This window comes from Acomys russatus, chromosome 12 (assembly GCF_903995435.1).
Source record: "Acomys russatus chromosome 12, mAcoRus1.1, whole genome shotgun sequence".
Classification (NCBI taxonomy): domain Eukaryota; kingdom Metazoa; phylum Chordata; class Mammalia; order Rodentia; family Muridae; genus Acomys; species Acomys russatus.
Window position 1 is genome coordinate 44,480,743 of NC_067148.1, and position 17,228 is coordinate 44,497,970.

Consider the following 17,228-nt stretch of genomic DNA (forward strand, 5'->3'; position numbering starts at 1 on the left):
ACTCACAGAGATGTGGTTGTGTTTCTGGGGAACAAAAGATAAGGCCCAGTCTGGCTTCAGACTCAAGATTTTCTTGCCTTGCACCTGCAAATGCTGGGAACAGGTTGTGAGCCTCTTTGCCTGGAATTCCATTTATTTATTTGTTTGTTTACTTATTTATTTATTTATTTCTACTAAGTGGCCTGGCCACTTGCCATATACACCAGGTTGTTCTCAAACTTACAGAGACCTGCCTGCCTCTGCCTCTCAAGTGCTGGAATTTTTAATGTCCTCCACCACACCTGGTTCCAGTCTTGTTGGTTTGCTTAGTACTATCTAACTATCATGTCCCCAGCACTTCAAAAAAAAAAAAAACAAACAAACAAACAAACCAAAAAACCCAATATTATGCTTGAATAGTTTACCTCTGAAGAGGGGCACAAGAGCAACCCCCAAAGGGCCCCAGAGCATCCCCTTCCTCCCAACCGAAGCGGGAGACGTGACTGCCGCAGTGATGGGCAACACTTGTGCTCACAGTTAAATCACCACATCCATTTTGTCTTACAGCTATAACAAACGACCACAAACGGACTGGCTTAACACAAGACACCTTTGTTCTCTCATACTCTGGGCATGTGAGCGGACTGACAGCGGAGTGTCATCAGGCCTCCCCGAGGAAGGGCCAGAAAGCACCTATTTCTCCATCTCTCCGTCCCTTCCTCTGTCCACTTACAAAGCCAGTAAGAGCTTCTCTCTCATCTACTTCTGTTGGAGCATCTCCCCTCCTGCTCTCCTGCCCCCTCCTCGCAAAGGCTCTCCCGTGAAGATCCAGGACCATCTCTGGCTCTTGAGCTTAGTGCCATCTGCCCAGCTGCAGAGCCATGTTGAGCATCAGGGGAGTGAGACCAGGGCATCAAGGCCTGTACAGCCAACTCGTCGAAACAAACAGGAAGCACCAGCTAGACGGAAGGGGGAACTCACTCCTACTCCAGCGCCTGGGAAACATGACCAAGAGGGTGACCAGAGGCTGTGGAGCATTATAGAGACCCCAAAAGACCATGGGACATTGTATATATGCAGATATGGATTTTTCACTACCATGCCCAGCTTCTTTTCTTTCTTTTTCTTTTTTCTTTTTCTTTCTTTCTTTTTTTTTTTCTGGGGGGGGGGGGAGAGGGTTTCTCGGTGTATCCCTGGCCATCCTGGAACTCTCTCTGTAGACCAGCCTGGCCTTGAACTCAGCAATCTACCTGCCTCTGTCTCCCGAGTGCTGGGACTAAAGGCATGTGCCACCACCACTGCCTTGACTGGACTTGGATTTTAAATTATGAACTCAAATAAAATAGCATTGTAAGTGAGTTTGTGAGGGGAAGTCGGAGCCCAGAAACCGATTTCTCCAGCATAGAGCCAGAAAGGGATGTCAAAGGAAAGAGACATGGAAGATGGAAATACAGATCTCACTGTCCGTGTATCATGGTCTTGGGTTGGGGCACCAGCCACAGAAAGACACACATATCCCATGCTGACACACAGCAAATATATACCACATGCCACACATACATAGACACATACACTACATACAAACAATATACAATGTACACAGCACATACACACAAAAACATATAACACACTTATAATATGTACAAATCACAGACATGCACATAAAATATACATGCATATACATATAAACACCTATATTGTTTTTAAATTACATGTATTATCAGTATTATCTGTAGGCCTGGCTAGTGATCAATCAAGACACAGACACTCGTTATATATTAAAATAGCCTTAGTTAACCTGGAGCAGGGCAGATATCAATCCTTTACTTTCCATAGTAGGGCCTGAGGCATGGGATCCCTGTCTCAATCCCAAGCCATCTGCTTCTAATAACTTCTATCACGTTACCTCCCATCCATAATCCCAAATACTTGCTCATGTTCTTCATCTGGGCCGGACTCTCCATCCACACCGTGGGCCATGTGCTTCTCCTCCATCTAACCCATGGCGGCCTTCCTCTCTTCTCCTCAGTGGCAGTCCTTCTTCTTCCCAGAATTCCTTCCTCTCTAAGCCCCACTTATCTCCTGCCCTGCCCAGGTGGGACGGCTTTTTATTAAGCAAAAGTTGTGTCACACAGACAGCAAGCAGTAATTAGCATCAAAACACATTAGACCACCCCCCAACACACCTATATACCCCAATACAAAATACATGTACACCACACATGGCTGCACTCACAACACACAAACTACACTCCCTATATTGACAGACAAATTAAACTAGATATACAAAAATACAAATACATGTCATGTATACACACAGGCACACACACACAGAGAAAAATACTCCCAAAACTGATAAAATTGTTAGATTAAAAGTGAAAACCAGGGCCAAGGAGATGACTCAGTGGAAAGGGCACTTCCTGCCAAGCCTGAAGAACTTGGTAGGAGAGAACCGACTCAGTAGGCCTCTGACTTCCACAGGCTTGGTGGCACACGTGTACCCCCACTCACCCACACATACTTAAATAAGATGTAATATAGGCCAAGTGTGGTGGCGCACACCTTTAATCCCAGCACTCAGGAGGCAGAAGTTGGCAGATCACTGTGAGTTCGAGGCCAGTCTGGTCTACAAAAGGAGTCCAGGACAGCCAAGGCTACACAGAGAAACCCTGTCTTGAACAAAAACAAACAAATAAACAAAACAAAATATGTAAAATAGGACAACATATATGCCCTTTCTTTTGCTTTGTGGTTGGTTTTGAGTTTGTTTCTAAGACAGGGTCTCAGCATAGTCTAGGCCAGGCTCTGGCTCTGAGAGCTTTGAATTCTTGAGCCTGCCTCTGCTTTCCCTCCTCAGTGCTGGAATGACTCCGGGATAAAGACAAATCTAAAACTGTGAAAAGGGTGGAGGGGCATGAATTGTGTCCTGCCCCAAAAGGTAACGCTCAAATCCTGACCCTCAGTACCTGAGACTGTGACCTTATTTGGAAACAGCCTTTGCAGATGTGATCAAGCTAAGCTATGGCGGCACTGAGTTAGGGTGGGTCTGAAGACCTGCAATTGGTGTCCTTATAAGGAAAGAAGACTGGGACACAGAGGCAAGGGGAACAGAGAGAGAAAATGCCTAGTGACCAAAGAGAGTACAGTGACACAGACCCTAAGCTAAGGAATGCTAAGGCTGCTGGCCAGCTGCAGAGCTCTACCACACCCAGGCTTGGACCTCTGGCCTCTAGCTCTTACTCAGAGGGGCTAAATGACATGGCTGTATAGTGCCAGGTTTGTGGCAATTTGCTAGGACACTAAGCTAGGAGGGATAGAAAGAGAAGAAAAAAGGTTTGGTAGGGTGTGTGTGTGGCAAAATCAGGCTGATGTGTGAAACTGGAGTGTAAAGAGTGTAGTGCACACCTTTGATCCCAGCGCTGAGGGAGGCAGAGGCAGGCAGATCTGAGTTCGAGGCCAGCCTGGTCTACAAAGTGAGGCCAGGACAGCCAAGGCTACACAGTGAAACCCTGTCTCAAAAGACCAAAAAAAAAAAAAAGAACACTGAGGATGAGACAAAAGTGAATAAATGAGTAAGATTTTTATATCATCGTCATCATCATTTGGCTTTTTGAGACAGGGTTTTTCTGTGTAACAGAGCCCTGGCTGTCCTGGACTTGCTTTGTAGTCCAGGCTAGTCTTGAACTCATAGAGATTCCCCCTGCCTCTGCCTCTTGAGTGCTGAGATTAGAGGAGTGCAGCACCATGCTCAGCCTTTTTATTTTATTATTATTATTAATGTGTGTATATGCTATGTATTGTTCATGCCATAATACAGGTATGAAGATCGGGGACAACTTTGTTGAGTCTTGTTTTTTGGTTGGTTGGGTTTTTTGTTTGTTTATTTTTTGTTTTTGGTGTTTTGAGACAGGGTTTCTCTGTGTAGCTTTGGTTGTGTTAAGTCTGTTTTTTTTCCCCCACCTTTATATGAGTTCTGGGAATCAAACTGAAGCCTCCAGGCTTTTTTTCCCCACTGAATCATCTCCCCAGATCAAATGCGCTATAGAAAATATAAGGGCTATTGGTGTTTACTATTATTAGCCTACGATTATTGCACCTGTTACTATTTTTTTTTTTTTTGCATAAGAATAAGCTTCATGGGGGCTGGGGAGATAGCTCAGTGGTTAAGAGCACTGCCTGCTCTTCCAAAGGACCCGGGTTCAATTCCCAGCACCCACATGGCAGCTCACAACTGTCTGTAACTCTAAGATCTGACACCCTCACACCAATGCACATAAATTTAAAAATAAAATTAAAATATGTAAAAAAGAATAAGCTTCACAGCACAAGAATTGGGCAGTTATTACTCTATTCTGAACACTCTAATTTGGTTTCCTCCCAGCATACAACTGAGAGATACTTGCACTTTGTAGCATTCCTGCTCCAACACCCTTCACCTGATGTCTCTCGGAATACCCTATTTCCTTCTCTAACTCCTCCTTCCCTGGCTGGCAGGAAGTCCAGCGCTATTCTCTCCCATGGTCAACGATTGGCTGGAAGCTGTTTTATTGGCATATCAGGGAACAATTGGGGAACAGTGTTTACACAACATTGAGACAAGGATTACAACCAGATATGGGTGGGTACAGAAATTAGCATTTGAATTACACAATAATCTTATGCCTACAGAGAAGAAATGTATTTTCTTAACTAAATTTAAATACAACCTTCATACATAGATCAGTTGTATTAAAAGTATATCTGGCCAGGCGTGGTGGCACACGCCTTTAATCCCAGCACTCCAGAGGCAGAGGCAGGTGGATAACTGTGAGTCCGAGGCCAGCCTGGTCTACAAAACAAGTTCAGCCAAGATAACACAGAGAAACCCGTCTCCAAAAAATGATGAAAAAAAAAAAAAAGGAGCAAAATAATTAACAATTACTACAAAGCACCAGAGTTTTAGTATTATCTACCACCAACTGGGTCCATAGATGTAGCTGTCAGCAGCAGCAGGTTTAGTGATGTAACAAATAGCCCAGGATATAGTAGATAGACAGCTGAGAAATCTTTCCTGCCTGAGTACTGGGTTCTCTGCACCTCTGTCAAATCCTGTCCTTTCTTTTGCTTGACTCCTAGAGCAAGGTGGAAGGAGCAGCACTCTCTGACATAGCATCAAGGATGTGGCCGGATGGTTTGTGCTCCACAGTGGCCCTCATCACTCTGCACATGAAACATTGATTCAGACAAATCAGGTGGCCTGTTTCCATCCGTGTCAGGGGAGTGTATCCTCTACTAGGTAGAAAGGAGGGATGTTATGAAAATGACTCATTGTAGTAACCCTGAGAACACTTTAGGTGAATCCCCAGACATGGAGCGAACAGTGAGGGTACTAGTTATCCTAAACTATCAGTTCTCGACCTTCCTCATGCTGTGACCCTTTAATATAGTAGCTCATGCTGTGGTGACCCCCAACCATAAATTTATTTTGTTGCTACTTCATAACTGTAATTTTGCTACTGTTATAAATTGTGGTGGCTTTTCTTTCTTCCTTCCTTTCTCTGTGCAGCCTTGGCTGTCCTAGACTCACTTTGTAGACCAGGCTGGCCTCAAACTCACAGAGATCTGCCTGCCTCTGCCTCCCGGGTGCTGGGATTAAAGGCATGTGCCACCATGCCTGGCTCAGCTGTTGCAAATTGTAATATAAATATCTGATATGCAAGAGATCTGACATTTGACCCCTGTGAAAACTTTGTTTGAACCCCACAACAATTGAGACCCACAGATTGAAAATCACTGCCTTGAGGGATCTGGCCCCAATCCTGGCTTATCACCCACAGCTGAGTAGGCAGCCTTCCCACACAGGCAAAACACTGTCAATCAACTCTCTGGGGGAAACTATGTAGCTGGCATTTTACTACTTTGCTACTTTGGAGGTTCCTTGTTCTTTTATCCTTCCTCATCCTTTCAACACCTTAACACTAGATAGAAGAGAAAAAAGAATGTAGGGATGAGGGACAATGTTACCATTAGCCTACTTCCTGCTGATGAGGGTATCAAGTTCCTTGGGGCAAGTTTGATCTTCGTTGTTATCTAATTTCTTCTTGTTGTTTGTTCTTCTTTGTGCACAGCTACTTAACAAACTGCAACCAACACCAAACAACAACTATCACCCACCGACATCCAGCCAACAACCCATCATGCCTCTCTGAGCCGTAGCATTTATATAACCTCTGAGAAGTCCCCAGAATTCCAAACGTCATGCAATTATAGAAACTATCGGCTGCTGGCAAAACCATATCCCCACTAGAGCACAAGGCAAATCATAGTCAGCTGCTGTGGATAATCTGAAGCAGCCCCATATCCTACACCTGGGGCTAAAACAAAAACATACTCATAGTATTTCTGAGTTAAAAAAAAAACTATTTTTGTTTTATATGCATTGGTGTTTAGTCTGTATGTATGTCTGTGTGAGGGTGTCAGCTCTTAGAGTTATGGCCAGTTGTGACCTGCCATGTCGGTGCTGGGAATTGAGCATGGGTCCTCTGGAAGAACAGACAGTACTATTAACCACTGAGGTGTCTCTCCAGCCCGTACTTCTGTGTTCATAAAAGAAACCAAAATTCCAAAATTGTCATCATAGAACTGTATTTGAGTAGTCTAGCTGTAGATGACCCCAGGAATGGTGGCGCCAGAGTGAGGGAAGAGGGCCTACTCTGACAGTGAGCCTATCTATGACCGCCTTTCCAACACTCTGCCTTTGCTGGCCGCCAGCCAAACAGTAGAGCTCTTTTACCCTCTGCCACAAACAGAAACCTCCTCAGAAGAACTCAAAGTGCCCAGGAAGATCTTTCAGGATCCCCAAGAAAGTAGGCCAGCCAATCGCCAGCTCTCCAAGCACACATGCCAGGAGTAGCTGGGCCAGCCAATCCTACTGAAGGAGAAGCCTATACAAGGGGAGTAGCACCCCTGGGAAATCAACAAGGCAAAGTGTATAGGAAATGCCTCACACCCTAAGAGAAGGCACTGTGTATAAAAGAGAATGGGAGCCCGGCATGGTAGCACACGCCTTTAATTCTAGGCAGAATCAGGCAGATCTCTGTGAGTTCTAGGCCAGCCTGGTCTACAGAGTGAGTTCTAGGCCAGCCAAGGCTACATAGTGAGGCTCTGTCACAAAAGAGGTGGTGGTAGGCGGGTGGAGTCAAGCTAACACTCAAATAATAAGAGCATCAAAATAAAAGACAAGATAGTCATTAGTAAAATTCAGAAAAAAAAAAAAAAAGATTAAAGACTTTGAAAACTAAGCCCTCTTCCACAAACTGGAACAGAAAGACCAAGAGATAGAGCAGAGAGCTGGACAGTGGAGACAAAGGAAATACGTAGCCCACTAGCATTGGTTCCCACTTTTTGATATGGTAGACTTCTATAGATCCAGCCAGAAGGCAGAGAGCAGCATTGGGACATACTCTTTGGTGTTCATATGAACAAGTGGCGAGGAGCTCTGGAAGGGTGTATGGCTTTCTGTGGGATGATGGTGAGATGGACAAACAGGAAGTGTAGATCAAGACTCTTATGGGTCTGGAGGGTGTGAAAGTTACACAGCCATATATCTCTGCCTCCTGGCAACCTAAATAAAGGCACGGGGATTTCAGGTACCTTTATGCTGGGAAAATAAAAGGTAGGTTCAGAAGATGAGCAAGTAGATGGAAGTAGACTTAAATCTCAGTTCTTAGACTGTACTATTGGATGTCTTTGATCTGTGTTTTGTGGGGGATTTTTTTTTTTTTTTTTTTTTTTTTTTTTTGGTAGAAAATAAGTACGCAAGAAGCCAGGAACGTATATTAGTCGGTAGAGTGCTTGCCTAATATGCATGAAGTCTTGGGTCCCACCTCAGCACTGCTGGGTGTGGTGGTGCATACCTGTAACCTCAGCCCTCAGGAGGTTGGAGTAGAAAGACCAGGCATCCAAAGTCATCCTCAGCTACACAACAAGTTCCAGACCAGCCCGAGCTACATGAGACCTTGTCTCAAAAAGAGTAGAGGGTCGGGTGGAGGGCTGGGGAGGGAGCTTGGATGGGAAAGTGCTTGCTTTGCAAGTCCTGAGGACTTGTAAAAAAGGGAAGTCAAATAAGTAGGTCCCTGGGGGCTCAAAGGCTAGCCAGTGTAGCCTGTTTGACAAGTTCCACACCAATGAGAGACCCTGTCTCAAAAAATAAGGTGGACCCAAGAAGAGACTTGATACCCTATGAGCATATACAGGGGGAGGAGGTCCCCCTCAGTCACAGTCATAGAGGAGGGGAGTAAGGGGAAAAATGGGAGGGAGGGAGGAATGGGAGGATACAAGGAATGGGATAACCATTGAAATGTAATATGAATAAATTAATAAAATATATATATTTTTAAAAAGGTAGACAGTGCTTGAGGTTGTTGTCTTAGGGTTTCCATTGCTGTGAAGAGACACCATTATAGAGGGACTTTCTTGGACCTACCATGGTATAAATAATGACACAAAGGTTTTTAAATCTCTATCTCCCCTGAATGGGGAGACCTGGTGGCACTCAGAGGAAGGATAACAGGCTCCCAAGAAGAGACTTGATACCCTATGAGCATATACAAGGGGAGGAAGTCCCCCTCAGTCACAGTCGTAGGGGAGGGGAATAAGGGGAAAGAGGGAGGGAGGAATGGGAGGATACAGGGAGGGGATAACTATTGAGATGTAATATGAATAAATTAATAAAATAAAATAAAAAGAAAAAAAAGAAAGGAAAATCTCTCTCTCTCTCTCTCTCTCTCTCTCTGGAGACAGGGTTTCTCTGTGTAGCCTTGGCTGTCCTGGACTTGCTTTGTAGACCAGGCTGGCCTCGAACTCACAGAAATCCGCCTGCCTCTGCCTCCCAAGTGCTGGGATTAAAGATGTGCGCCACCATGCCCAGCCAAGACAGGGTTTCTCCATGTCACCCTGGCTGTTATGGAACTAACTACATAGCCCAGGCTGGCCTTGAACTCACAGAGATCTTCCTGCCTCTGCTCCCAAGCACACGCATGCACACATGAACATACAGAAAAGAGAGAAGGAAAATAATTCTTATGAAGAAAGCTTCAGGACCAGTTAATCGGGACACTGGGAATGGCAGAACTTTGGCAGGTGAGCTAAACAGCAGAGAGCTAACGCTAGAAGGTTACATACAGGAGCTGACTTCCAGGCTGCTTCAGAGAACAAACGTGATCAACCCAATGGAATAGCATGAAGGTATGTCTAAAAACCAAACCAAACCAAACTTGTTAGAGGTAAACTTTTCTTCCTTTCGTTCTGTCTTTTTTTTCCAAGACAGGGTTTCTCTGTAGTCTTGGGTGTCCTGAACTCGCTTTGTAGACCAGGCTGGCCTCTAGCTCACAGTAATCTACCTGCCTCTGCCTCTGGAGTGCTGGGATTAAAGGGGTGCGCCATCACACCTAGTTTAGAGGTAAAACTTTTATCTCGGGCAGATAGTATGATTTTTCACCATTTCACTATTTCAAACTATTTAAATTCTGCCTAAATGAAGGCGGGGGAAGAACCAGGGCCGGAAACAGGAAGGTGCCAGGGGAACCGATTCCTTATCCTTCACAGCGGAAAGCCAACAGCCACTAACTACCTGCAAGAGCACAGTGGGGCAGCATAAGATGAAGAGATGTTGGGTTAGACCCGGGGGTGGGGGGGAGGGGTGACACCATACAGGGCTGAAAAGTAGGGAGCAGCTAATTCTCATGGACAATGTCGGGAAACTCTTAGTCTGCCTGAATCAAGGATATGTAAAGTTTGGGTTAAAATGCACAGGTGCATTCTGCTGAATCATGAGTTCAGATCCCAGCACCCACGTCAGGTACCACACAAACAGTGATAACTCCAGCTCCATGGGTTTAACACCTTTTTCTGGGCTCCGTGGGCACCCCACACACATCTGCACACATATGCTCTTACAGATACACAGACACATAAATAAAAATCTTGGGGCTGGAGAGATGGCTCAGTGGTTAAGGGCACTGTCTGCTCTTCCCGAAGCCCTGAGTTTGATTCCCAGAAACCATCACATGGTGGCTCACAACCATTTATAGAGCATGCAGGTATACATGCGACTAGAGCACTCATATATGTAAAAAATAAATAAATAAATAAATAAATAAATTGGGCTGGAGAGATGGCTCAACGGTTAAGAGCACCGACTGCTCTTCCAGAGGTCCTTAGTTCAATTCCCAGCAACCACATGGTGGCTCACAACCATCTGTAATGTGATCTGATGTGCACGGTATACATGATAAATAAGCAAAAAAAAAAAAAAAATATATATATATATATATATATATATAAATAAATTAATTAAAATCACTGCCGGGCATGGTGGCGCACCCCTTTAATCCTAGCACTCAGGCAGAAGAAGGTGGATCGCTGAGTTTGAGGCCAGCCTGATCTACAAAGTGAGTCCAGGACAGCCAAGGCTACACAGAGAGACCCTGTCCTGAAAAAAAGAATCTTGAGTAACAAATGCACCAGTGCACGGAGAGTGGGGCTTACTCCCTCAGAGTATTCACACCTGTGATAGAGCACCCAGCACTTTGATAAATAGAAATTGGGTCTGCAGATGGCTACATGGGCAGCTTGTTGGTATCTTGAGTTCCAAGTCAATAGGAACTCTCCAGGATCTGCTGGTCCAATTAATAATCCAAATTGAGGAGGGAAAAAAGAAAGCAAAAATCTACCATTCACAAAAATGGATTTTTTTTTTTTTTTTTTTTTTTTTTTTTTTTTTTTTTGTAGAGTTTCTCTGTGTAGCTCTGGCTGTTCTGGAGCACACTCTGTAGACCAGATTGGTTTTGAACTCATAGAGATCCACCTGACTCTGCTTACCAAGTGCTGCGATTAAAGGCGTGCACCACCACACCCAGCAACAAAATTGGATTTAAAAAAATGGATGATTTCCTGACATGTAATACATACCTTTGGCAACCATCCTGTGAAAATACAATTGAGCCAACAGTTAAAAATAAAATAAACACAGAAGTACAGGGCAAAAGTTTGATTACAGATCTGTGATGTTGGGGATGTCTTCCCACACCAATTATTAATTAAAGCGTTGCGCCCACAGGCTTGCTGACATGCCAGTCTTAGGCAGGCATTTTCTCAACTGAGGCGCCCTCCTCTCAGATGACTCTAGCTCCTATCAAGTTAACCAAACAAACAAACAACCCAACCAACACAGCTACACAGTGACTTTGAGGCCACCAGGAGCTGGTCTCAGAACAGCTGACAGTCATAGCAGCCTGAATGCTGAACTCATCTGATCTCGTGCTCGGGCCCGCTTAGTATTGGATGGTAGACCCCTTTGAAATATCAGGTGTTGTAGGCTCAAAGCAAACAAAACAGAGACCAAAACAAACAAACAACGCTACCCCCAAATCCTACAAGATTTTTTTTTTTCAAGACAGGGTTTCTCTGTGTAACCTTAGCTGTCCTGGACTCGCTTTGTAGACCAGGCTGGCCTTAAACTCACAGTGATCCTCCTGCCTCTGCCTCCTGAGTGCTGAGATTAAAGGCGTGCGCCACCATGCTCTGCTCCTACAAGATATTCTTGTGTAGAAGTGGCATTGGTGATGTTCTAAACTCTCGTAATATGAAAGACTGTCAAGGGCACTTCGAGATTGGTGGGAGGCTATCGAGATGAGCCAGTTCAAAGCCAGGAAGACTGTGGTTGACCCAGCTCTTGCAGGACATGAGCCTGTATCAGCCCCCTTCCTCCTCCTATAGCCCACTGTCTCTACACTCACAGCAAGAAACACTGGGCTGGGGGTTGTGTTGATGACTTTGTAAAGTCATTGGAGAGGAAAGAACCTCAGCTGAGAAACCATCTCCACAAGATCCAGCTGTAGATGAGCTTGTAGGGCATTTTCTTAATTAGTGATTGATTTGGGAGAGCCTGGCCCATTGTGGGTGGGGCCACCCCTGGGCTGGTGGTCCTGGGTGGTATAAGAAAAGCAGGTTGAAGGGCTGGAGAGATGGCTCAGAGGTTAAGAGCACTGTCTGTTCTGCTTAAGGTCCTGAGTTCAATTCCCAGCAACCACATGGTGGCTCACAACCATCTACAACGAGATCTGGTGCCCTCTCCTGGTGTGCAGGCTCACATTTGGGCAGACTACTATGTATGTAATACACAAATAAATCTTAAAAAGAAAAGAAAGAAAGAAAGAAAGCAGGTTGAGCAAGCCATAATGAGCAAGCCCGCGTGCATGCCATGGCTTCGGCACTCACCTTTTTCTTCATGTCTTTGATCTGTTTAGGTTCTTGCCCTGACGTCCTTTGATGATGAAGTGTAATCCAAATAAACCGTTTCCTTCCCAAGGAGCTTTTTCTTTCTTTGTTTGTTTTGTTTTTGTTGTTTGTTTGTTTGTTTCAAGACAGGGTTTCTCTATGTAGCCTTAGCCATCTTGGACTTGCTTTGTACACCAGGCTGTCCTCGAACTCACAGCGATCCTCCTGCCTTTGCCTCCCGAGTGCTGGGATTACAGGCGTGCACCACCACGCCGAGGTGCTTTCAATCCTGGTGTTTCATCACAGCAATAGTCACCCTAAGACAAGGACGGAGAGACAGGCCTTTCTGAAGGAATAACAAGGGGAAGAATTCTAAGCTGGGAGGAGACACAAGTGACGATTGAAGCGCAAAAGGCTCTCAGTCTCCAAAGGGAGGATCTCTGAGGAGACTGGTGACAGAGAAAAGAGGCCAAGATGGTGGGAGTGGAGAGAGAACCTTGGCTGTGCATGTTAGGGTCACCTGATCCGTACTCTGAGGAGTTGTATCAGGCATTGGAAAGGTCAGTGCTTTAGGCATGTGGTGGTCTGGAAAGACACAGTGTTGAGCATCAAGGACTGTCCAGATGGAGGGGCTGACGGTAGTCAGCAGTAACAGCACGGGCTTTGGGAAGCTGCCACCTGAGGGCATATTCAGAAAGAAGACTCCAGAAACTGTAGCGAAGGTCTTCCTGCACACAGGGCTCGTTCCCCACTCAGGAGCTGAGGAATAGGTCAGTGAAGCTCTCCCTAGACCCAGACAGAGGCTGTGGAACCAGGGAAGACTAGGCCCAGCCCAGGATGTCACATTCTTGCAAATACCATTTCTCACTTCCCTCGCACGTCCTGTACTGCCGAGGTTTCCTGCCAACCCCCCTGTCCCCTAGCCCTACCCAGCCCCGTCCAGCCCCTCCTAGACCTGTCTACATCTGTCTATATGATGTCTGGTCCATGACGCCTCTGTAAAACCTGCAAGTACAGCGCCTCTCCAGAGCTGTGCTGTGGACCACACAGGCTCCGGAGGTAGCTGAGGTCTGGAGGAGAGAGAGCTGCCCAGGGTGCTATACCTCCTGGGAAGAGTGGGGCCAGCTAGAGACCAGTCTCACCTGAGGGACAGTGTTGTTGCTTTCCTTCCGAAGTGTTTCCCTGGGCCCTTTTCTCCACAGCTACACGACGCATCTCAGTCTACCCTGCTATGGCGGGCACTTCACATGGGGGTCCTGTTAGCCAGTGCGTGAAGATGTTCTCCACATGTAAAAGACAGGAAGCCTGGCTCAATGAAGACCAGGATTTGGGACTTCCAAGTCCAGCCCTGGACTGCTTAGTGTCAACTAGCATCCTGAGGTGACTAGGAGCTATCAAGTTTAGAGTATGTGGTGACACAGGTGACACAGACCACCCAAGGTCCTGCTAGCACAGCTTTCTCCTCTGCCTCAAACTCAAAGAGATCCCCTGCCTCCGCCTTCCGAGTTCTGTGAGTAAGGGTGTGCACCACCATGCCTGGCTTTGCTTTGTTTGTTTTTGCTTTTGTTTTGTTTTTGTTTTTGAGACAGGGCCTTACTGGGTAGCCCATGATAGTTTAGAATTCATCATGTAGCCTCCAGAGTGTTAGGATTAGGGGTATAACCCGCCCCACCCAGGAGCTGCTTGGCTCTGGACTTACTTTCTGCACTCCTGGACTGGGAGACGATCATCAGCTCTGTCCAGTGACTCACCCCTGCTGCAGTGTAGCCAGGAGTGAGGCTTCATTCAACCAGAGACAGGAAGTGGGAGAAACATGCTCTCATGTTATATAGAAGAAAACAGATTGAGCGGGAGTGGAGGGAGGGGCGGGGCCGGGGCCGGAAGGGCCTGAGGCCACACAGGGAAAGGAAGGAAGCAGGTGCGAGAACAGTTTCAGCCTTGCAGGCTTTAGCTCTCCCCTTGGCAGAAGCAAATCCCAAAGGACTTAGAGTCAAGCTCTGAGTTCAGCGGGGCTTACTCCCCTTCCTCATCCGTACTTTGGGTCAGCCTCTTTCCCTTGTTGAACTTCTGTGTTTCTGTCTATACAGAACAGGACCCTCAATCTTGAGCGCGCTTCACCCATTCAAGAGTGTCTTTCCACAGTGCTCACCTCCTCATTCAAGAGTCCACTAAAGGGCTGGAGAGCATTTGCTGCTCTTCCAGTGAGAGCAATCATCAGGATTCAAGTCCCAGCACCCACATGGCGGTGGCTTACAACTGCCTGTAACTCCAGTTCCCAGGGGATCCAATGGTGCTCTTCCTCTCCTGGCCTCCACTGGCAACAGGACTGCATGTCGTGCCCAGATATGCAGGCAGGCAAAACACCCACACACATTAAAAAAAAAAAAAAAAAAAAAAGCTCATTAAGATCCTCCTGCCTCTGCCTTTCAAGTGTTGGGATTAAAGTCATGTGCCGGTACTCCTGGCTCCCAAATTTCTTTTTAAAATGATTTATTTATTTTTAAAGTTGTGTGTGTGTGTGTGTGTGTGTGTGTGTGTGTGTGTGTGTGTGTGTGTGTTTGGTGGGTATGTGCTCATGAGTGCTGGTACCTTGGGAAGCCAGAGGCAATGGATTCGCCTGGAGTTGCAGGCAGCTGCGAGCCGCTCAACTTTGGAGCTCTTGCAAGAACAGCACAAACTCTTAACCACGCCATCGCTGCAGCCTCTTTTCCTGTAAAGAGTTGGACAGGTTTGAATATCAATGTTAGATTGTTTTTACAAAATGATTTGAGAACTATTTCCTCATTAAAATTTTTTGGATAGCTGGGCATGGTGGTGCATGCCTTTAATCCCAGCACTTGGGAGGCAGAGGCTGGCATATCCAGAACAGCCAAGGCTACACAGAGAAACCCTGTCTTGAAAAACTCTCCAAAATTTATTTTTAAAAATCACTGTGAAGTTGTATATACTATTTTCTTCTATCCTTTTTTCTTTTCTTTTCTTTCTTTCTTTTTTCTTATTTATTTATTTATTTATTTTGAGACAGGGTCTCTCTATGTAGCTTTGGCTGTCCTGGAGTAGCTTTGTAGACTAGGCTGGCCTCGAACTCACAACAGTCTGCCTGCCTCTGCCTCTCAAGTGCTGGGATTAAAGGCGTGTGCCACCATGCTCACCTATACTTTTTTTTCTTAATTAAATGTTGTGTGCATGTGTGTGTTGTGTGTGTGTGTGTATATGTTGTGTGTGTGTGCGTGTGTGTGCGTATGTACGTGTATGTGTGTGTGTGCGCACGCGCGTGTGTGTGTGTGTGTGTGATTGCACTTGTTCATCTGACTATTCCAGTCAGGGGAAGACTTCCAGCATCCTTGTCTTGTTGAGAGCTCAGCACAAAGATCCTTGCGCCCATGAATCTCCAGAGAAACCAGGAGTGTTAATTAAGCACACATGGCTGTTTCTCCAGTGGGAAAAATGAAAAACCCCATCTTCCATCCAGCAACTTGGATTTGAATTAGACTTGGAAGTGATTTATAGCCTGGTGATCTGTATTACCTGTTGGGCCAGGCCATATCAAGCTCCCACAACCAGGACTTGAAGTAGCTAATATCCCAAATGGCCTCTGTGCTAGCTGTGTGCCTGAGGCCGGGCCAGAGGCTTCCCTAGGCCCTTGTACTAGCACAGGGAGCTTCTCTCCAGAACTCTTCTTGTTGGAAGAAATGACATGTACCCTGAGTCGAGTTTCGGTGTAATTACTCTTCTTTGTGCACCCGGGATTATATTATTTGAGGAAACTTCCCCCACCCCCAAATTGTACTGTGTTTAAATTTTGTTGGGAATAAACCGCCTGAGATGAGACTCCCCACATTTGATCTGGGTCGATGGAGCCAGTCTGAGGCAGGTTTTCATTCTCAGCTCTTTGAGGTTCACTTCCCTGCCTGGGCACCTGCAGGGTCCCCCTCATTCTCTAAAACTTACCATCTTATTTCCTAAGACAGGATCTCCCAGTGAACCTTGAGCTAGGCTCATGCCCTGCAGGCCGCAGGGACCTCATCTTTTTTGCCCCTGACAGCACTAGGAGTACAGGCATATGCATGATGCTGGGCTTTTACTTGGAATCTGTATATGGCTTTTACGATTGTGTACTTGAAAAACATTTCCATTGTAGGGCTGGAGAGATGGGTCAGTTGTTAAAAGCACTGGCTACTCCAGAGGGTCTGAGTTCAATTCTTAGCACCCACATGGTGGCTCACAACCTCTTGTAACTGTAGTCCTGTGGGATCCAATGCCACCTTCTTGCGTGCAGACCTACATGCAGATAAAACACCCATATGCATAAAACACATAAGTACATCTTTTAAAATACATTGTGATTTATTATTTATTGCTTTATAAGTATGGTGTTTCTTTTCTAAGAATTTGGAGACTTCCAATGGTTTTACGGTAATTTAGCTTAAATTTAATTCAGGAACTAATAATCACTGTATGATTTCAATTCTTTGAAATTTGATGACATTTGCTTATGGTTCCAGGTGCAGTCTATTTTGGTGTGTGTGTGTGTGTGTGTGTGTATGCGCACAGAAGAGAAGGGGGGATGTATGTCATATTTTATAGCTCTAGGTGAAATGCTGCACTTTCATGAATTAGGTCAAGCTGGCAAATCCTGTTGTAACCACTATGCAGAGTCTTGGAAATCTGTGTGGAGAAAGGGTGCCCCGACTCACTACCACAATGTTCACAATATTTGTGATCCATCATAGGTCTAGATATGAACCCTAAAATTACTGAAGCTTCTGAACACGGAGGCAGAGGCAAGGGGATCCCCATTGGACCAGCTGGTCACCACAGAGTTCCAGACCTATTCTCTCTCTCTCTCTCTCTCTCTCTCTCTCTCTCTCTGTCTATCTGCCTGTTTGTCTGTCTTCCTGCCCTGTCCCTCCCTCCTTCCCTCTTTTTCTCTTAAAGGAAAATACCCCAATGAGAGATAACTAACTACAAAAGATTATATATTGGACTTG